This window comes from Phalacrocorax aristotelis, chromosome 1 (genome assembly GCF_949628215.1).
Source record: "Phalacrocorax aristotelis chromosome 1, bGulAri2.1, whole genome shotgun sequence".
Lineage (NCBI taxonomy): Eukaryota > Metazoa > Chordata > Aves > Suliformes > Phalacrocoracidae > Phalacrocorax > Phalacrocorax aristotelis.
In genome coordinates this window covers 2,702,018-2,724,415 of record NC_134276.1, presented here as the reverse complement: position 1 = coordinate 2,724,415, position 22,398 = coordinate 2,702,018, and the positions used below count along the sequence as shown (strand labels likewise).

At 47.6% G+C, this 22,398-nt stretch overlaps 1 protein-coding gene across 3 annotated transcripts in view; it reads right to left on the bottom strand.

Moving 5' to 3' along the window:
- Nucleotides 1-22,398, bottom strand: part of GDPD5 (glycerophosphodiester phosphodiesterase domain containing 5) — a 178,424-nt gene that overhangs the window by 138,290 nt on the left and 17,736 nt on the right. The window contains exon 1 of one of the 3 annotated variants that reach the window (XM_075112024.1): nt 13,840-13,936. The exons of the other annotated variants lie outside the window; for them this stretch is intronic. The gene's annotated coding sequence lies outside the window, so the exon portion shown is untranslated. Of the gene's footprint in view, nt 1-13,839; nt 13,937-22,398 lie in introns of those variants that run through there. 3 annotated transcript variants of the gene reach the window in all.

Here is a 22,398-nt window from a genome sequence, read left to right as displayed (position 1 = left end):
ATATATAGTGTGCAAGTTATGCAGAGAAGCTGGGCAAAGCATGCAAATTCTGACCTACTTCTCCCTCCTGGCTGGGAGAGGGCATGAGGCAGCTGTTATTGCTGCTCTGCAAGCACAAGAGATGAGAAGGAGCCCTGCCAAAATTTCTGCAGTGATGCCTCTTCCAGACGCAGGCTGCTCCGTGCAGCTGCTTGCAAGGCAGGGGCAATCGTCCTTCTGCCCAGGTCACAAGATCACAACCACCCAGAGCAGCAGCAGATGAAGTCAGGATGAGCAGGGCATCTCTGAAGGGTCTGGATTCAGCTCTCGTGCCTGCAGTATTTCCCACTGGACTCCTCTGCCAGCACCTGCTTTAGTTCTGCTTCAGGTAGGGTGGGGAAGAGCAGTGTCTTCCAGGTAGGTGGGAGGTCTGGCACCTTCATGAAGCCTCTCTCAAAACCAGCCTCCAAAATTGGAAGGGGGACAGGGAAAAAGCCGTTGAAGTGAGAGACACATTGGCTTGACTACAATGCCATCTGGACACCCATGGACAGCAGCGTCTTCTCTGACCAAGACCCACATGAAAGCCATCCACTCCCCCAGTGCAGCAGGCCAACGATGCAAGGAAAATCCCAGAGGAGAGGAACAGGGAGCCAGCACAGGAAGAGTTTCACTCAGCAGCTCCTCCACGGGAGGAAGTTTCTCACTCTTATTATGCAAGCTGAAATGCTCAAACCAGATCTTCGTGCTGGACTAACTGCCCAGGAGCCACCAACCTTCTGCAAGGTCAATCTGCAGGAAAGTCACCGGCCTTCAGCCACTTCTCACCCCAGCAGGATGGCGTCCAGTCAGCCCAGTTATTGCAACCAGAGGTAAAGTGGAACCAGTGGCATCTATGCAAGATTCACCCTACAGTACTTTCCATCTCAGAAGGTTCAAGTTTTCTATGCACTGGCAAAAACAGAGTGATCTTAAGGAATGATGAGAAGTCGTCCTTCCAAGCTATTCCACATACCTTTCTATAGGAGAACACCTTTCAGATGAAAAAATTCACCTGATCTTACACAGACGTGAGTTGATTGGGTTAACCATCAGCTTAGGTTAGATGATTCCAAGATGTGTTATTTCAAAATATTTTCATTAAAACACCAAGCTGTGTCAGCACTAGGCGATATACAATAAATGCAACCAAGAAGCAAGAGCTAGCAGTCTTACATCAGAGATCCAGCTCATTTTACACAGTCACACCACTTCACCCAGGGCACACGATGCAGCTGGCTTTTGCCAATGAGCTCGCACCTGGTGCCAGTGCTGCTGGAGCAATGCTTGGGTGGAGGTTATTGGATGCTCCTGGCATATTGCAGCCAGCGGAAAAGAAATTGGGACAAGCAGAGAATCACTGAGAGCAGCAGTTTTCAAACCACTCTGAGTCTCAGCACATTTCCAGCGCTAGCATAAAGGCACACAGAAGTTACCTGCCAGATTTCAAGCAATGGGAACACGAGCAGCACCAACAGACCCATGTCCCAGCAGGAAAACAAGCATCTAAAACTGCCTCCAGTGATGCATTTCCAGAAACGCACTGGTTTCTCATGACTTTTTTGACATGAAAATACTATTATGTGTTACACACATTAATCTCTTAACGATACAGTCTAAGGTATATACACAGTCTAAGGTTAGGAAAGCTAAAGCCCTGATAGAAATAAAGCTGGCCAGGGGCATCAAGAGCAACAAGAAAAGTTTTACATAGGTACATCAGTGATAAAAGGAAGGTTAGGGAAAATACAGGTGCTCTCTGGAAAGAAACAGGAGACCTGGTCACCTGGGATATGGAGAATGCTGAGGTACTCAACTTCTTTGCCTCAGTCTTCACCAGCAAGTGCTCAAGCCACACCACCCAGGTTGCAGAAGGCAAAGGCAGGGACTGGGAGAACGATGAACCAGGAGAAGATCTGGTCTGAGACCAAGTCCAAGGGACCTGATGAGATGCATCCATGGGTCCTGAGGGAACTGGGGGATGAAGTTGCTAAGCCACTGTTCATCATATTTGAGAAGTTGTGGCAGCCGGGTGAAGTTCCCACTGACTGAAAAAGGGGAAACATAACACTCATGTTTAAAAAGGGAGGGGGAAAGGAAGATTCCAGGGGACTACAGGCCAGTCAGCCCCACCTCTGTGCCTGGCAAGATCACGGAGCAGATCCTCCTGGAGACTATGCTAAGGCACATAGAAAATAAGGAGGTGACTGGCGACAGCCATCATGGCTTCGCTAAGGGCAAATCATGCCTGACAATTCTGGTGGCCTTCTACGGTGGGGTTGCAGCATTGGTGGATAAGGGAAGAGCAAACTGGCATTATCTACCTGGACTCGTGCAAAGCACTGGACACTGCCCCAGACAACACCCTTGTCTCTGAATTGAAGAGATATGGATTTGGCAGATGGACCACTCACTGGATGAGGAATTGGCTGGATGCTCATGCTCAAAGACTTTCAGTCAACAGCTCCATGTCCAAGTGGAGATCAGCGACCGGTGTGTTCTTCAGGGGTCGGTATTGGGACTGGCGCTGTTTAACATCTTTGTTGGCAACACGGACAGCACAATTGAGTGCGCCCTCAGCAAGTCTGCCCCTGACACCAAGCTGTGTGGTGCCCGTGACACGCTGGAGGGAAGGGATGCCATCCAGAGGGACCTTGACAGGCCAGAGAGGTGGGCCCGTGTGAGCCTCATGAACTTCAACAAGGCCAAGTGCAAGGCCCTGCACATGGGTCAGGGCAATCCCAAGCACACATACGGGCTGGGTGGAGAATGGATGGAGAGCAGCCCTGAGGAGAAGGACTTGGGGGTGTTGGTTGATGAGAAGCTCAACATAACCTGGCAATGTGCGCTCACAGCCCAGAAAGCCAACAGTGCCCTGGGCCACATCGAAAGACTTGTGGCCAGCAGGTTGAGGGAGGTGATTCTCCCCTTCTGCTCTGCTCTCGTGAGACCCCACATGCAGTGCTGTGTCCAGCTCTGGAGGTCCCAGCATAATACAGACATAGAGCTGTTGGAGAAGGTCCAGAGGGGAGGATCACAAAGATGATCTGAGGTCTGGAGCACCTCTTTTATGAGAAGCTGGACAGGGACTGTTTTTAAAGGCATGTAGTAATAGGATAAGGGGTAATGGCTTTAAACTGAAAGAGGGTACGTTTACATTAGATATAAGGAAGAAATTCTTCACTTTTGAGGGTGGTGAGGCAGGCACTGGCCCAGGTTGCCCAGAGAGGTTGTGGACGCCCCATCCCTGGAAATGTTTAATGCCAGGCTGGATGGGGCTTTGAGCAACCTGATCTAGGGGAAGGTGTCCCTGCCCGTGGCAAGGGGGTTGGAACTAGATGATCTTTAAGGTCCCTTCCAACCCAAACCATTCTGTGATTCAGCATGTCCCAAATCTCCTGGTTGGCATAAACGCAGTTACAGATAGAGCCATAAAATCCTCGCTGTATTGGCCAGCAATTGCAATTTCTGTCCAAATCCTGCTGCAAACTGATTACAGAGAAGGTTTTGTTCAGCCAGTCCCTTTCCCTTGGGAAACCTATATGTCAAAAGAGCAATAAATGCTGGTAATTTATTATGTGGAAAGACAGTCATGCAGCTAAGAGTAAGAGAACTGAGAGCTAAGCCAAGTTTATGTTTGAAATGGTCAGAGGCCTGTGGTGGCGAGTCAAATTTGTCGCCCTTCTGTTTATATACGCATAAATATTTGGGGGTGAAGGGATGTAGAGAAGGATTATCAGCATCACAGGAGCACTGAGCAAAAAGATATAGTGCAGATTTAAAGACTGTTCAGGGATTGTGTTGCAAGAAAGCAGGAAAAAAAGTAGTTTACAAGGGATCAGATAGCTCCTATATGAAGAGTCTGTTTATCAGCATTAAGGAAAGATCTGTTTCATCCTAAAGGACAGCAGGTTAATCAGCACAAGCCATTAGAGTTCTCATCCCTCATTAATACTTGCCACTACCCCGAGCTCTGGAGACCTCTCTAGTATAATTTTGACATTTAAATAAATAATAATCATATACATGGTATTTGGGGTTCTTCCAGCCTCCCAAGCATCCAGGTAACCCTCCAGCAGACACAGAATGTAATATCCTGCTCATCACCAGCTATGAACACACCTTAAGCACAACCTGCCAGATGATCCCTCATTTCTCTCTGGCCTTTTCCCCAGGGATTGGAACATTGAAACACCACCTGGATAATTCACTTGCCCAAGCCTATTCTGTAGGGCTGCAGTCAGAGCAGGCAGGGGAAGCTGGCTCCATTTCAGTTAAGCACCCCAAGCAGAACAACTTTCTCCAGCTTCATGGGATGCAGCTCACAAAAATTTCTCTCTCCCACCCTACAGAAGAAAGAGCTGGAATATTAAATAAAATGCTTCATCTTTCCCCACCAAAACCGGTCTGTGAACAGCCCAAGGGTTTAGACAGGTACCTGGGATGTGCAAGACTTTCAAACCTGTGCGGTCTTCCTCCCGTGTCCCAGGTAAGCTGCCTGCCTTGCCCATCAGCAGCATTTCTACTCAAACCAAGAGGAAGAGAGCTTTCAGCTCCAGGATAGAGTCACCAAGCACATTACGCCCCTGTTGCCTTGGGTTTAGATAGCAAGCAGAGGTTTACAAGAGCTCCCAAGGTCTGCCCTCATCTGAACCACTGCTGTTGGAATAGTACAGGGACAGGGAGCTCAGGAATAGTTTACCACTCAAAAAATATCTGTCCTCAGCAGCCTTGCTGCTCTACCAGCTGCCTGGAAGACACATTTGGCCATATAACTTAACCAGCCAACTTCCATCAGATTTGTTGGCACCTGCTGGCTGCTTTTCCTAAGGATACAAGGGTTTGGCAGGTCATTCAAGGTTGCTGGCACAACACTGCTGCTTCTGCTTCCACACACACCTGTGCTGGTGCACCAGGGTCTCAAGCCAGCTCTGAGCAAGTCAATGCATTGCAGCTGATGACCTGCTGGTGAGATGCTCTACCCAGGGTCTAGGTAGTACTCCCTGCAAGGAATCAAGCACCAGAGGGGCACCTCTGAGGTGCTCAGCATGGTGCTCCCATGGAGATTCATTCCCACCAGGTGCTGGGAGAGACATTTAACTCCACATTGATATTCTTTGTTTTGGAGGAATTTGAGATACCCAACTCATGTATAAAGAATGGGAGGGGGGAAAGTGTTACATAAACAGTTATGTGGGGCATAAGAGAGCACTGTAGCTTGACAAATGAAGCAGATGGCCTGAATCTTGGTGTGGCCAGTCACAAAGCAGACATTTAAAAGAAAAATATGCACTGCTGCCTCCACTTCCAAGGAGATGGTGGGAGATCCACTGAGAGAAGAGACATTCATGATTTCATATCAACTGGAACTGGTCAAGGAACCCAATTCATGCCTCTGACACTGCATTGTGTTTGTGAAACATATGCCTAGCAGCATGAAAACTATTTGGGGCTCTGAGCAACCTGATCTAGCTGAAGATGTTCCTGCTCACTGCAGGGGGTTGGACTAGATGGCCTCTAAAGGTCCTTCCCAACCCAAACCATTCTATGATTCTATGCATGACTTCTTCCTACACCACTTTCTACCTTTATCAGCCCTCAGCACGACTTCACCTCAGCTCCTGGACACACCTGCGCACCCACTCCCAGTCTTCATCAGGTCATTCATAGGCTGTACCCTGTGAACAGGAATTGCCTTTCCCCCTGGGTTTGCTGAGGCCCCAGCAGAGAGGGACAATCAGTTCAGTTTTATTTGCTGCAGTGGCAGAAGTGTACCTCAATAACTTAAAGGTTTTTTTTTCTCCTTGTAATAGTAATAGCTACTGCAGAAACATGACAGCATGTCAGGTTTGTCTGCCTCTCTGGTTTGACCAGAGTTCATGTTATCCTGCTCTCTATGCTTCATCCTTTGAGGCACATGGCAAATGTTCCTCTAGGAAAGGCACAGCAACTTTTGTGCAGGAAATCCAACAGAGGAGCTGTGTTGCCTGCTGAATAAGGCACTGCCAGTAGCTTGAGTCACTCTGCTCTGTTTGTGTCCTCAAGCTTTTCTCCTTAACTGAAGGCAAAGCTTTTACTGAAAGCAGAAATTCTCAAGCTGCTGTGGACTTCAAACTGGGGATTTCAGAAAATCCCAACAGCCACCCACCAGATTCAGAAAGGGAAGGGAAGGTGGAAATTAGAGCTATGAGTCTATTACAATCTACCCCAAAAGGCTGGACACTCGTCCCTTCCATGTCACCTCTGGCCTCTCTTCCAGCACTCCTATGCTGGTAATGTAATTAGTTAGCTGGGAAATAACGTTTCTCAGCCATTCCTTCTCTTCTCCCAGTTCACCATGGCTGAGCTTGGATCCTCTCCTGGCCTTTTCCAGCTAACTTTTATTAATGCATTGAATATATATGGGCTCATGTATTAATGCACATGGGCTACCTTTGGGGCATCATTCCAAAAACACCCACCACAAGCTACCAACCACCAGTTCCAGAGATGTTCTGTACCATCTTCCGTGGCAAGAGGCACATCCCCTCTTTCCCTGGAGCTCAATCTTCAAGCGTGGCTCATGAGTGGTTTCAACACTGTCCTACCACACAGCTTCTGGACCAGAACTTGCTTCTTCCTCACCGCTTTAGGAGACAAAGGCACATCAGCCCTTCCATGACATTTTTAGGGAGATAAGCATATAAAATAACCATTTTTAGGGAGATAAGGATGTAAACTAGCTCCCTAGCATATTTAGATAGAGGTTAATTAACTGTGTCTCCCCTCTTATCAGACCTAGCTGCTTTAGGAGTCTGAACCGCCTCAGGTTTTAACAAGGTCACTTCTATTTTTGTTAGGAAAGCTGTATTTTGTTCCTCATCACCTCTAGCCTTTTTAGATTCAGAATTAAAGTCTCTATACAAAGCTTAGCACGAGATGAAAGAGAGCATACAGATTTCTCTTCTCCAAGGCGAGTTAATGCCAATCAATCAAAAGGAGAACGCAAGTCACACAAAGTAGGGTGTAAACCTTCATAGCAGCAAAGTCATTTTCACAGCAGAAGAGACAGACCAGCTGCTAAGAGAGTAGCCGGTTGCATTTAATAGCGGCCGAGATTCGCATGGGATTGAAGGAGCCCAGGGACGTCTCAGGTCCACATTCTGCAGCGGACACAATGGAAGAGGAGAGCTCAAGTCATCATCCTTATTTCCCTTTCTCCATCCTTCTGTGAAGGACAGTAATAGCATCCTCTGAAGTCTGCATTAAACCAGGGAGGGCCAACAATCTATTTTTGCAGCCTTAATGAGAATGGCATTCACTAAACAAGAGAGATCGGGGACAGACACACACCAGTACATCAAACATTTCCTGCTTTGCAAGTTTAATCACTCCAGCAAGCTATTAACGTATTTCAGAACACAGTTATCTGCCAAACATCAGATTTTCAGTCACACTGAACAGTAATTAAGATACTCGAGTCTCCAAGAGTCAAAGAAATGGTTGTGCAACCTACCAAGGTCTCAGCTTGGCTTCCTGTGAGCAGTTCTGATGTCCCACCGCGCACCGGCTTGCACAGAAATGCAGTGTTCAAGGGTCTGCCTTTGCTAAGTTTTCTTTAATCTGCCCCACAGGTTCATTTGTTAAGAAGAAAAACTGCACAGTTGCACAAACCTTGTTTTCCAAGAGGCCAAAAGGGCGGAAGAAATTAAAGTCAAAGCACTGATTTATAAAGATGTTGATTTATACACTGCAAACATATGCTGGAAGGGGGAGGAGGATAAATTAGCACAGACAGTCCAAGTCAACACATCTTTGTTATTAGCCTCCTGTCATCTCTGGGACAGGGATCCAACCACAACGGAGAGCGCGACTCGGATCCAGCATCTCCAGGTCTGCCAGCCCCAGTGATTAACTGCACAGATGTTAATTGCAGGATGTAAACAGTGCCCTCGCCTGACCCGTAACTTGACGTAAGGCACTTAGAGCTCAGCCCATGCTCTGGGGAACCAGTCGGCCATGCGATGTGGTTGCATGCATTGCCGCCTCTTGTCAAGCCATTGCAGCCCCTTCCCACCATCCTCCCAGTCTGGAGCAGCAGATGGCATCAAGTGTAACACCACCTTTACTTTACACACTATTTCTACCTCCACTTTTTTCCCCATTCACAGGATAAAAATAGCTCCTCAATGCTAAGAGCTCACAGAGCTTCTACCACAAACAACAGACCAGGATTAAGGCAACATGTCAGCCCAAGAAACACCTTGAGGAATGCACATCAATGCTTTCACAAGCATTCCTGGACTGACACCAGTCCACAGCATCCACAGAAGCTGGGGGTTCCCTCTCGCGAGGGTACCAGAACAAGACCCTTAAACGCTTCCAAAACTTGCTCTGCCACAAAGGCACCGTTGCTGTCACAGCAGTATTTAGCAACAAAGGACTCCACAGACAACAACCAAAAGGACTGCCACTGTGTGACCATGGCAGACAACACTGGCATCTTAATACATGTCACCGTGACCTTCTGCTGCTCCAGGAATAAACCGAGGCATAACAAGATAACAGAAATGTGAGTACACCAAGGAATACAGCAGTTATTCCTGAGGAATACTGATTAGTGCCTTCCCTTGCTGCAATCTTTCCAAATATTTATTTTTTTAAATCTAAATGCCTGGTAAAGGAGAAGAGTAGATCCCACCAGCCCCAGAGACATATGACTGTGCTAGTTAATAAAACCAACACACAGCTTTACAAACACACTCTGAGACTCTCCACCGAAGGAAAGGCAGAAAAAACTCTCCCATCCCCCAGAAAGTCTACCCTCACGTTAGCTTTCCTTCCAGTATTTCTGTAGGCAGCTTGTGAAACATCTGAAAAGCATGGTTTCATGCTAAATTCACATCCAGAAGGCACAGACACTGAAAGAGCAGATGAAGCAGAGTCAGGATTTCTACACTGATTTTTCAACTGCAAACGCTTAGAAGAGCCGATGACCTTAGGTGTAGCGAGCGGGTCTTAATGAGAATTTATCACCAGCCTTTAGTTTTGGGTACTCACTTTGGATGCTGAGCATCAGCCCTTCCCCATAAAGGGGCCAAAGAACTGCCTATGCACAGCATTTCCAAACCACACAGAGGCTGAATCCCCTCACTCTGCACAAGAAACCAGTTTCTGCCCCTCCGTCCACCCGCCTGTGCGACAGAGGGACCCCTGCTCATCTCACAGGGGTCGATGCAGAACACACACACAGGACCAGCAGCCATTCCTGCTTAAAGTGAACGGGGCTCCCGCACCCTGCGGTGCGGTCCCTGAGGCAGGGCAGCCTAAAAGGCAATGGGTTTGCTCATCCTCCATTTTGGCCAACTCAGCCCCAAAACACAGAGATTCATTTCTTCCTTGAGGTCCCCAGAGATGGAGGGAATTGGGCCGGAGCAAGGCACACGCCATGTCACTGTCACCCATCCCAAAGGGGTCAGAAAGTCCCAGGGGATGGGACTTGTGCCAGCACAAGCCGCCACCACCACATTTCAGGGGTGCTTCCAGCTACACCATACACACCTATGGGTTCCTTTAAGCAGCCCTTCTCTTCCAAAGTCTCTTCTGGTAGTTTAAAAACTGTATTTTCCCCTCCTTATTTCCCACACACACGCATCACAGTAGGAAACACAAGCTAAATTAGCAAAACAGGCTCGACTCTACAAACAGTGCATCGTACAGATCGGTCAGAGCAGAGGCAGCCAGGCCACCCCACAGCTGTCACCTCAAAGGCACCCGGCTTGCACCAGGAGATCAGAGAACTGGGATGGTTTTACTTACGGATGAAGGAGCCCTTGCATTAGGTATGCCTCTGCACTACGGCCCTCGAGGCAGCCCTTCAGTAACCGGTTCAGAACACAAAGCTAAAAAAAAAACCCCAAAACAAACAAGAATTTTGGTGTGGTTTTTAGTTCTAGAAAAACTTCAATTTTCTCTCCATGCTCCTGCAGGCAGCCTCATTCATCCGCCGCTAATCTCTGCTCAGACGCTCTCTGTTGACACCAATTCTGAATAAGTACAGGGATTAAACGGGGTGATTCGGACGGCCAAGGTCAGGCTGAACAGACGAAGCCACCCTCGCAGCAGCAGCACAGACCTGCCCCATCCGTGCCGCTCGCTGTCCCTGTCCCAAGGGACAAAGCACAAATGTTCTCCACGGCTTTCTGTAGCACCCAGCTAAGGCTGGCGCTTTTGCACATGGTCTGTCCGGGGACCAAAGCACAGAGACAAGGCAACGTACGGGAGCCCAAGGCTCACCGCAGGAGGGAAAGAGGTCCCTGGGCTCTTCGCGATGTGGTTCCACCGAGCACGGCAGGTCCAACACTCAAAGTGATGATCACCAGGCAGCTCGCCTGCAAAACTCGTTGGCATAGATCTCAATCTCAAGGGCCTTTTCCAACATAAAGAATTCTATGATAGACAGTGGGGAGACCAAGTTTATAGACTTTCAAGGGGGATGCGCTTTTAAGAGCAAATTCCACCAAGACCTGTTGTAAAAACACACACACACAACTGTATTTAAACAGGGATATAAGTTTTACACAGCTAATGCAAGAGGTCTCCAAGCAACCAGCGTGGAAGTTGGAAGTGTATGTCTGATAACAGCGTATCGACTCTGTCCCTCTGCTCTTTTCTATGCCTCTAGACCAGCTTTGCATTGAAGACTTTCCAGAAGTACCTTCCGTAGGGCCCAAATTTCAGGGTGATTCAGCTAAGAAAAAAAGGACACAAGGGAAGAGCAAACAACTTGTGCAGAGTCAGCAGTGTATTCTGGTGCCTAAATCAACTGACTTGTTTTCTTTTGAGGAACTGGAAAGGAAGGAAGCGGATCAGCACTTCAGTAAAACAACACTACTACAGCTGTATCCATGGAGCATTTTTGATTCAAAACAGGCTCCAGCAATCTAAGGCCTGCTGCAGATTACACAGGAGCTTGTCTTGGAGACTTATTAGACATTTCTGGATGAGCCAGCGATGTTATTCCTTGCACAAAAGCAGAGCTGTATGTGCAGCGCTTAGAAAAGCACCCAAGTTGGTCTCTACAGGACTTCTCCCCAACCTTCTGCCCTCTTCCTGCACTAAGGGATGCCCTGGAGAATGCATTGTCCTCTCCCAAGAGGAGGGAAGGGGGAGTCTCAGCCCACCTCCCAGAATAAGTCAACTAAGAAGTGTCTTGAGTCCCAGATCCTCCAGCCTGGCCAGCATCAGGTCAACATTTCAGTGTTTGGATCCCTCCCTAAAGAGGGACTTACTATTTCCTTCATATCTCCTAATGGCTCCTCACTTTGTGATTTTTTTTTTTTAATTAAAAGCTGCAATAAGAGAGAACAACCTAGCAGTTTTGCTTGGCAGCATCAGGGTTAGCATTTTAGGTGCCGCAGCCATCACAGTCCCAGTTCGCACTGCATCAGCATCCGCCTATGCTTCCCACAATGCCCAAAAGAGCTCTCAGTACAAGGGAAAAATCCTCTGATCAACCACTCTTGTCCCCATGAGACAGCATTAAACAGTTTTTACAGCGTCTATTTAAACATTGTCTAAAAATAAATCTGGCTTTCAACCACTGCAGATGCAGGTAAAGCCTTGCAGCGACTGTGATATGGCAAGGACGGATGCATCGGGACAGCTTAGACCGTACTCTTTCAGGGTCTTATCTGTCAAGTCAGCAAACAGCATCATTTCCAAGCAATTCTCAGTCAATAATCATTTCAGAGGATTACTTGCAATTCCTCCTCTCCACAGGCTTTGAGAAGGGCACAAAAAGGTTCTCTCTTTTGGTTTTGGTTTTTTTTTTTTAATAAATAGAAACAAGTAATGGATGCCTAACTAACTGCTCACAGGGGAAGCCAGAGTGAGCATTTGCATTGGTTTCAATTCTTTAAGACACCAGACAGTCTCCATTCCTGCACATGTAGGAAGGTAGTCATCTGGCACCTCATGGTACCCACGGCTAGTTAGGCAAGAACCCCCCACAAAAAGTGGGGGGGAAGAGCCACTTTGGCTAGAGGAAATGGTAGATTTGCTCTGCAGTACTTCTACAATACAGATTTAGCCCAATATTTTTGTGGGCAAAACATCTGCTGGGAGGTAATTTCCATTCCCATGGACCCAGAAGGACTTAGAGGTGCTCTTGCCTCCCCACAGCCTGGCCCATGTAGCATCCATCCATCAACATGTCCTGCAAGCAAGATCTCCTCACCATTTCCAAAATCCAGGGTGCTTGGTACTGAGCTTGGCCACAAGGTGGGACGTGAGAAACGTGGTCGGAGGTGGGAAACCACTGCAGTTCATACAAGAGCCTCAACGCTCACCTCTGCAGCCTGAAGTGCTCTGGTGTCCTGTCCTCCGCTCATATGGAAAGTCACGTTAAGGCCAGGCAAGATATTCACATCCCTGTAACCTTCCTATTTGCTTCTCTAAAGAAATTAAAAGAGTCATGTTCAGGATAGGTGCCACCTTACCTGGACTGCCCAATGCCTTGGCATTTCTGGTCCCCCACCTAGTTATGTGTGGAAGAAGGAGGTTAAAGAGAATAATTTTAAATTAACCCTGAAATAATTCCTTTAGAAATATTAGAACTGATGGCTCCATAAATACAGAGTGAATGTATACACTAGACTACTGCTCTGCCACATATGTTTTTTGAAGGGTTCTTGCATTAACAATAGAAAAGTCACTCCCCTCCTCCCCATTTTTCGTTAGCTGCATGGGCTTTGTAAAGGCAACCAGGCGATCAAAGGGATCTAGGAACAATTCAGCCAAGCCATTAGTAACACCTCTGAAGACAGAAAACTCAAATTGCACATTCCTGGGCAAAGCTGGAGCCTTCCAGTGACAACTGGATCCTAGACTCACCCTCTGGACTGTACTGGAAGCAGAAGGTGGTGTTAAATCCTCAAGTTTGGCTCATTATTTGTTACAGCTTTATCACAGTTCTCAACACATGCCCTAGAACTGACATCTACTGTAGGATCCAAGCCAGACACTAACATAATTTCCAGAAAAACTGGCTTTATGTTCCAGTCCTCCACGTTACTGCCTGAGTTGTTTTCCTTAGATGTCTACGCTCCCACAGAGCATCCAGCTATGCAAGCCTCTACCACAGAAAGCCCCCAGTTCAAGTCAACACATAAATCTGAGCTTTCCAAGAGAAGCTCCTATCCAAAATCATAACTATGGCAGTAACCGGTCCTGAAGATGAGTTTCTGCAACAGAGGTGGACTAAATCACCTACATACATCTTCCCTGCTCTGGGCAGTAGAACAGTCACCCACCCCACCAGATAACTTCATCTCGAGCACTGCCAAGTGGAAAGTTTTCAGATGTCTCCCTGGAGTACAAAGCTGATGAGCAACACCCTCTCCTCCTCTACACCAGTAATTTTTAGCAGCAAAGTGCAGATGTGCTCTTACTTTCAGTTTCTTCTTCCTCCTAAATTCCAACCCCAAGGCTCTCATTTGTTAGAAAATTGTTTATGCACCAACTTTCTAGAACGGGTCTTGTAGCTGCAGCATTTTTATTGCTTCTCTGCAAACTGAAGAATGAGAGAACAAAGCAAGCTCTGAAATGCACAAGGTCGGGGGATCCTGCACCAAAATCTACACACAAAAGGAAATCAACACCATCCCAATGACCCAGGACAGGCCCTGGACACCAGGACAGTCTTTGAAACCCAACTATATCATTGCATCACATTAAGTTGCAGCTGAAAGGATTTAGGTTCACTTCTCTCCATAAAATTATATACCCTATGCAAGAAGGTAGTTTACCACTGCCCAAGGGAACAAGGTTTTAAATACTTACCATGGGCTTCTCTGAGCTTCTTACTTATTCTCAAGTTACAGCTTTCCATTAGAGCATCTCACACAAGCTCAGACTGTTAATAACTGTGTTTACAGTGGGCGTCGGCCTTATCAACAGGATGAATGTGTTCTGGCTGCATGCCCCGTTCTGCTGAAGCATGATATAATCCTTTAAAACATATTATCAAGAAGTGTTGTTGCTTAATTAGACCATGTGATTTCCACCTAACAGGAGAGGGCAAAACCCACCAGTTTGCTGCTGCCTTTCCTAGCTCACTCCATGAGCTAAACAATCCAAAGCCTATCATGAAACAGTCACACCAGCCACGTTTCCTCTTCCACCCCGGCATAAATCACCAACAGCTCCCTGCAGGAAGCTCTTCTGATAAATGCTGAAAGGACCTGGAAGTCCTTATCTACTCTGTCATGGAGTCTACGGGATATTTTGAAAGAGAAGTAGGTCATAGCAAAGTAGCTGCATAATCAGGTCGTCACTTATGTCCTTAAGCCTGTAATATCCAAGGGCTTGTTATTTCTGCATATGGCACACCATGAACGGCTCAGATCCATGTCAATCCATGTGCCCACAGTGAAGGCTTAATGAACAGATGAGCTGCTTTCTCATGCCGCTCTGTCAAGGCCTGATTTATGATAGCTTTTCCTTAGAAATGCTTTTGGAGAACAAATCCAATCTTATCACAGAATGGTTTGGGTCAGAAGGGACCTTCAGAGGCCATCTAGTCCAACTCCCCTGCCTTGACCACAGACATCTTCCACCAGCTCAGGTCACTCAGAGCCCCGTCCAGCCTCACCTGGAACGTGTCCAGGGATGGGGCATCAACCACCTCTAGGGGCAGCCTGGGCCAGTGTCTCACCACCCTCAGCGTAAAACATTTCTCCCTTCTATCCAGCCTAAATCTCCCCTCCTTTAGTGTAAAACCATCCCGCCTTGGCCTGTCACAGCAGGCCTTGCTAAAGAGGTCGCCCCCACCCTTCCCACAGCCCCCCTTTAAGCCCTGGGAGGCCGCAATAAGGTCTCCCCGCAGCCTTCTCTTCCCCGGGCTGAACAACCCCAGCTCTCCCAGCCCGGCCTCGCAGCAGAGGGGCTCCAGCCCTCGGAGCATTTCTGTGCCCCCTCTGGCCCCGCTCCAACAGCCCCGTGCCTTTCTTAGCAGTAGTATTCAATGCAAGTCTACTGACTTTTGGCATAGAAGACAGTATATGGGATTGATGTACTTCAGAAATAGATATTCATAGAGCTTTAGCATTTCATCAAGTTATTTGCAAAATACTGGCTGGTCTGAGATGGACACTACCTCCACTATTTTGTTCTCTCCCTACCCCAAATGAAGAGGTGTGTGTCTGTCTGTTTAGCCATTTGGGTGATAGCTGTTAAGACCCACTGGCTTCACCTCTTCTCCTCCAAGTCTGGTCCAGCAGGAGAAGATGCAAAGCCTGACAGGAGGAAGCAAGGGATTAAGCATTGTAGATGTAACAGTTAAAAAATATTAATTTTTTTTTTAATTAATTCTTGCCCCCCAAAATGGATGTGTTTGAAAAGCTTTGAGATTAGGTTGATCACAGAAAGAACAGCTTTTCCTTAAGGAAGAAAGCAGCCCTCCCAAGAGGCAGCTACATCAACTGGAGGGAAGAAATCTAGTGGTATTACGAAGCCCATTAGACACTGTAGTCCCATGTCTCTGGCAGGTAGAAGCTCCTTTGATAGTTAAGTCTCTCCGTCAGCACTAAAACAGCTGGTTTTGTGGACCCTGTGACAAGGATCCTGGCAGAAGTTACACAAGAAAGACAGACCTGAACAAGACAAAGGAAAGTAAACCAGAGACTAAAGTTGAGCCTATACATCATCAGGAGAGCGCTTCCCACGATGGAGAGGAAGGGGAAGGAAGAGAGTCAGCTGCACAGGGAACAATAGCTCCAAGGAAGGGGAAGCAGCATTGTTTGAGAGATTTAACAATAAAGCATATGAACCAATCCCCCAACCCAAAAAAGATTTTTAAAAAAAGGAAAAAAAGAGAATCCCATATTCTTTGGGAAGGCTCAGGGCTACCGTGACATGACATACTCGCCCCAAGCCAGAAGGGAAGAGAGCTGTTTTGTTTGATTTTTCCCAGGCTGCATTACCAGCCCTTTTCCCCAGGAAGGAAGCTTTCTACGCTCCCCTTCCCCTCAAATTCTCAAAGGCTGAACCTGGCTCCTTATCCCACCTCCCCCAGCGAACAGGCCACAGGACAACAGGGCCATGCACAACTGCACCGCTCGACAGCTCCCAAGAGCCCTGACGGCATGAGGAAATAGGAACAAAATGCAGCAGCTCACCGCTGGGTCACAAATTCAAGTCCAACCCAGGGCAGCAGGACTTCTGCAAGCTTTTCAGAAGCTTTCATGGGAAAGCCTACAGACACAAACACATCCCTTGCCTTTCCCCCTTTTAAATGAAAGGTCCCTCTCCGTCCAACAGGGAAGATGCCAGGGACATCTGCACAGGCAAGAGAAACAGGGCTGTGCACATCCTATTTAGCAACGGTAAAACCTCATTGCTCCAGCTCAGTTAACTCCAAGCCTCCCTGCTGCAACATGACCACAGCTGAATTTCATTCCACTTAAGCCTTTCCCAAAATACCTGTGGTCCTTTGAGGTACTTTTTCCTCACATCAGAAGCTTTGCAGAAATTAAATCCTATTAGCACATAACAATCATGCATTAACCATATTTTTAGGGATTTTATTTTTACTGACACCATCTCAAAGACCTTACCATACCTTCTCCTTCAAATAGATAAGTTCAAAGCATCTGAAGCCTCAAAACACCCTTCTGTGCCCAGCATTTAGTGCTAATCCCACCAAAGCTACTCTGCCCTTTGCTGCTAACAGCAGTAACAACCCTGCTGTTGGATCTCAGCTCTCTGCCCTGTCCTACCCCAGCATCCAGGAGTACAGCTTCACTACATCAGACCATTCCTGGCTCCTCAAAGGACAGGTTGGGGCAATCTTTAACTGATTGTTAAAGAAATTACCTCCCCTCTGGCTGGCAGAGGCAAAGCACTTGCACACTCAGACTTTAATTGATCTCAAGTGCTGCAAGAGCCTCAAAGCACTCTTCTCCACCTGTTTTTTTTAGTGCTAGAAACATCATGCCTTTGCACCTCTTCCCAAAGGAAACTGGACACATCTGCTTATCATTCACATACACCGTTATCTTTAAGCATTTTCCTACAAATATCTCTGTGTGCTTCAATGCTACAGCAGCAATATGAGGTCAGACACCGCTCCTTCCTTAAGGATATTGTCTCACAAGTGCCTGTTGACACTCTGGAAGTGAGCTCTCCACAAAGCAGAGGAGAGGGCACCAGCAGGGAGCACCTGAGTGGTCTCATCTAGGCTGTCTTGGCAGCATCAAGGAGAGAGATGTGGCTGAAGCACCATGCTGGGATATCCTTGAGGTACCACACAAATTGATTCCCACCTCTGCATAGGGGGTTAATTTGTCAGTCATGCACAAGGCTTGCCCAGGTGGCTCTCACAGCCTGGAGTGTCCAGGCCCCACAGCCATGCCCCAGCACATCACTACCAATGGAAAGGTGTCCTGCTACTAAACCTAAGCCACCTTATCATAGAATGGTTTGGGTCAGAAGGGACCTTCAGAGGCCATCCAGTCCAACCCCATGGGCAGGGACATCCCCAACTCGATCAGGTCGCTCAGAGCCCCGTCCAGCCTCACCTGGAACGTGTCCAGGGATGGGGCATCAACCACCTCTCGGGGCAGCCTGGGCCAGTGTCTCACCACCCTCAGCGTAAAACATTTCTCCCTTCTATCCAGCCTAAATCTCCCCTCCTTTAGTGTAAAACCATCCCCCCTTGGCCTGTCACAGCAGGCCTTGCTAAAGAGGTCGCCCCCACCCTTCCTACAGCCCCCCTTTAAGCCCTGGGAGGCCGCAATAAGGTCTCCCCGCAGCCTTCTCTTCCCCGGGCTGAACAACCCCAGCTCTCCCAGCCCGGCCTCGCAGCAGAGGGGCTCCAGCCCTCGGATCATTTCTGTGCCCCCTCTGGACCTGCTCTGTCCTTCTTATGTTGAGGACCCCAGAGCTGGAGACAGTAGCCCAGGTGGGGTCTCACGAGAGCAGAGCAGAAGGGGAGAATCACCTCCCTCCACCTGCTGGCCACAAGTCTTTCGATGTGGCCCAGGGCACTGTTGGCTTTCTGGGCTGTGAGCGCACATTGCCAGGTTATGTTGAGCTTCTCATCAACCAACACCCCCAAGTCCTTCTCCTCAGGGCTGCTCTCCATCCATTCTCCACCCAGCCTGCATTTGTGCTTGGGATTGCCCTGACCCATGTGCAGGGCCTTGCACTTGGCCTTGTTGAAGTTCATGAGGCTCACACGGACCCACCTCTCTGGCCTGTCAAGGTCCCTCTGGATGGCATCCCTTCCCTCCAGCGTGTCACGGGCACCACACAGCTTGGTGTCAGGGGCAGACTTGCTGAGGGCGCACTCAATTGCACTGTCCATGTTGCCAACAAAGATGTTAAACAGCGCCAGTCCCAATACCGACCCCTGAGGAATGCCACTCATCACTGGTCTCCACTTGGAGATGGAGCCGTTGACCACAACTCTCTGAGCACGAGCATCCAGCCAATTCCTTAATCAGAGAGCAGTCCACCCGTCAAATCCGTGTCTCCAATTTAGGGACAAGGATGTTGTTTGGGACAGTGTCCAATGCTTTGCACAAGTAACTGCAAAGGAAGATAAAATCCTTTCTCTTGTTTTCCCTAGTTCTCCAAGACTTCAGCCAAAAACTGGAAGTGCAAAAGCCTGCTAGAAAACAATTATATTCCCTTTTAGTCAGCTAGTTCCTTCAGCCAGCTATCAACTATGTTACCACCTTCTCCTCCTAGGTCGTAGATAATCCCCTCTTTTACCCCATATCTTGTCAGAGCAAACAGAACATGGCATCCAGACAGAGCTGAGGACCAAGAGGACTGCTTCCACATGCCCATTGCTTAATTTCACTTCTATTTTCTCTTAAACCGGGCACATCCATCCAGCTGCCCATGGTGTGTCACAAGCCTCAAGGCACAAGGAGCTAGGCAAGAGGAGGTAAATACTCTGGCAACCCTAGTTTTGACCCCCTGCATATAAAGGCAGCAACAAAACCACTCATCTTTAAAAAAAAGATCTTGTCTGCTTACATTTGGCTTCACATTAAGTTGGTCTTTTAAGTCACAGGGTTCACAGCCACGAGACCTCCCTCCTCCACCCCCGGTTACCAACAGGTAGTTTTATTTATAAGCTATTCCTGTACCACCCACACAACCCAAACACAGAACCAACAGACCTGCCAGGGAAGCTGTTCTCCAAAATCCACCGTTCCAAGTTAGAGCTTTATGACAAGGGTGACTTCTAGAAGAGTTTAAGAATCTCACTATAGCAACCAGCTTCCCATGCACACACACTCCCCAGGTCTCAGGTTAGAGATGCTGACAACTGAAGTTGCAAAAGCAAAGTCAAATTTCTGAAATGCTCTCTACTACTTTGACCTGCAGCCTTTCATTGGCATCTCCCACAGAGCCAGAGACTGGCTTCTAGGGAACATTTTCGACCCAGATGTTATTGGAAGAAGCATGTAATTCAATTCTGACATCTGCTTTCCAATGGCATTTTCTCCTCTGAAACCTCAAAGGATTAAAAAAAACTTTAAGTATAATAGGAAGTCTTGCAATAACTTTGGGAGGTAAAAGTTTTTAAGAGGCAGATATTTTCTGTCCATTATCTGAAACATCTTTCTTGGTTTCATTAAGCACATTATACATTTACTTTTGTCAGTGGAAGTACAGGTGCCATTTGGTCTAAAGGTTAGGATCACATTTTTCCTTCCTCTAAAGCAAAAGGCAAATATTAGCAAAGACTACTGGGGTTAAACTTTAATTACAGCTTACAAGAGACCCACAGTTGCTGAGGCAAGAGACCAGGGTTAATGAGTTGGTTGTGACATATTAAGGGACATTTAAGAGATGTGGTAGCAACATTCGTGTCATTCCTGTATCTCACCCCTTCCACCACTTTCAACCTGGCCAATAAGCCATCCACAGACTGCAGGGAGCTGAGCAGTGCTCAGCACCCCAAATACAGGTAGGCAGGCAGGAGCATCCATGTGCAGGGCTGTACAAAAGTTATCTGTTCAAGTAGCAGTAGCACAATATGTTCTCCACAAGACTTTCCAGCCCACAGCTTCAACAGGCCCTTCAGATATGTGCTCCCCACTCAAGGGAGAGCAGGGACCGCTAAGGGTTGCAAAGTGTGGAGACGCCCTGTTCAGGGAGCAGATCCAGCCGAGGCTGAATTTAATCCCATCCCCAGGTGGGTAAGACCAGTTGATAAATAAAATAAAGGCTTTGGCAACAGGCTTGAGGGAGGCAAGTTTTGAAGCCACATTTTTGTTTGGTGTCTAAGTCACCCCAAAGTCTGCAGACCAGGGTAAGTGTTCGGTTCAATGCCTTCACTACTATCTTTGCTAGCCAAGAGGATGGCTTCAACATGCTGCCTCCTTCCCTCCCAAGGGTAGTTCCACAGTTTTGTTTTCCATTTTAGAGGATGGGAGGTCATTGCACAGGTATTAATTTAGCTAGCCATACAAATATAGCAAGCCACTAACACAAAGTTGGTGAGCAGCTCTATCCCCCATGCTGGGGAGAAAGTGCTATGACAATATCCAGCCTTCCCACAGAGGCTTGTGGAACAGACACAGCAGCTCTTCAACAGTTTAGGGAGCAGCTTATGGACCCCAGAAGCTATAGAAACCTGGAACTACCAGTAGACCCCCAACACTCACAGGCTCCTGCATCTCACCCCAAAGAGGATGAAAGGCTAATGTAGAAGCTCCCTCTGAAGTGCTCTTTGACCTATAGCACCAGGCAGCTATAGTGGATGGATCGTCACTATCTAACCACGACCCAAAGCATTGTGTACCATCATCCAGTCACAAAGCTGAGACCTTTAAAGACTGCTAGAGTCCAGATAACTGCTGGAAGACCCTGGACATAATGGTGCTCTGCAAAGCCCAGTTCTAACCTTCCACAAAATCAACTTTTGTGCATGAAGCACAGAGAAGGGGAAAGATGGGAAGTGGTTCACAGGGGCTGAGTAGAGCCAGTAGCGGCTGGCCAAGGACCTCAGCACCTCCTTGCCCAAAATGCGCGATGGTGAGCAGAACACCCAAACTCTGCAGGAAAAAAAACCAAAAAGCAAAGAAAACACATAAATTTGTTTCACTTCCAGATTCGTTCCTAAATATACAACTAGCCAAGTGTTGTGCGTGAACAATGAGCAAGTGACAGGGGAAGAGGGGACTTCAGCATCTTATCCCTTAGATCCTCACACCTACACTAGCTGTAACATCCCTTCTCCAAGGGAAGCCTTCAGCTATGGGATCTGTCACCAGGTTGCTGTTCAAAGATGCTTTATAATGCCCTGCTTAGCACCTTCCCAAGTGGAGGCCTATACAAAACATGACAAGTGCAGTTTCTTTCTGCCGGCCAAGCTTCTCAAGTGTGGAAATAATTAGCGTACGTGCCAGGCATGGTTCTCCTCCGAGCTCAATTCCTGCTTGTCAGCATCCAGGCTGTGGCAGTGTTGTACCTTTCCACTTCCTCTGCTGCAAAATTGAGTTATTCTAGGCTCATAATTGACACAAAGTCAAACTCCATCTGTTTCCACCAAGATAAAGATTCCTCTGAGGTCGCTCTGCTAAGTACCTGTGACTTTGCTGCCTGCCTCCCAAGCACAGCTCTCCCTCACTGGGAGCTGAGAGGTGCGTGATGCCAAAATTGGTGCCCAGATTTGCTCAGGGTTTATTCTGGGCTGGGTGCAAGGCAATATCTTTGTGTTAGTTAAGCACCCAGGCCAATGCAGCAAGTCCAATGCTACGCATAGCATCAGCAAGCAGGAGTCTTACAGTCTGGAGTAAAGAAGAAAATGCAATCATCCCAGGAGAAAAAAAAAAACCTCAGGAGGAGACAGCTATTTCCAAAGCTATTTTCTGCTACACTGAAGGTTTATATGTTACATTAGAGTAAGATAAGTATCCCACATATACATAGGTCAGTTCATTGCTTGTTTTAACTACTACTAAAAAATTAAAACCCTTCCAGAGGTGCACCAGTGCGCTGCCAATACCCAGGGTACAAAAGAAAAAGCCACAGGAGCATTGATCTTTGCACCCAAGAAGAAAAGGCATTAAAAAGACCCGAGCACGGTCTGTAGTCTTCAAAGCAAGGAGGCTGCATTAAAGTATTAGTGAGCTGGAGGAACAGAGAAAGCCAAACAGCAAGAAAGCAGGCATGCAGGCAGGAAATAAATGTGATTTTCTTCAACGGTATAATTACGAGCGATCAAGCTATTGGGTGACAAAACCATTTGCGCTGTACAAATACAGGCAAACCAAGTTATCCTATTGCCAAAACTAGCATCAGGAGGCCAATGACTTACTGCAGAGTCATAGCATTTAATGACAGTTTGGATGCAATTTGATGCTGTCTCCGTTACAG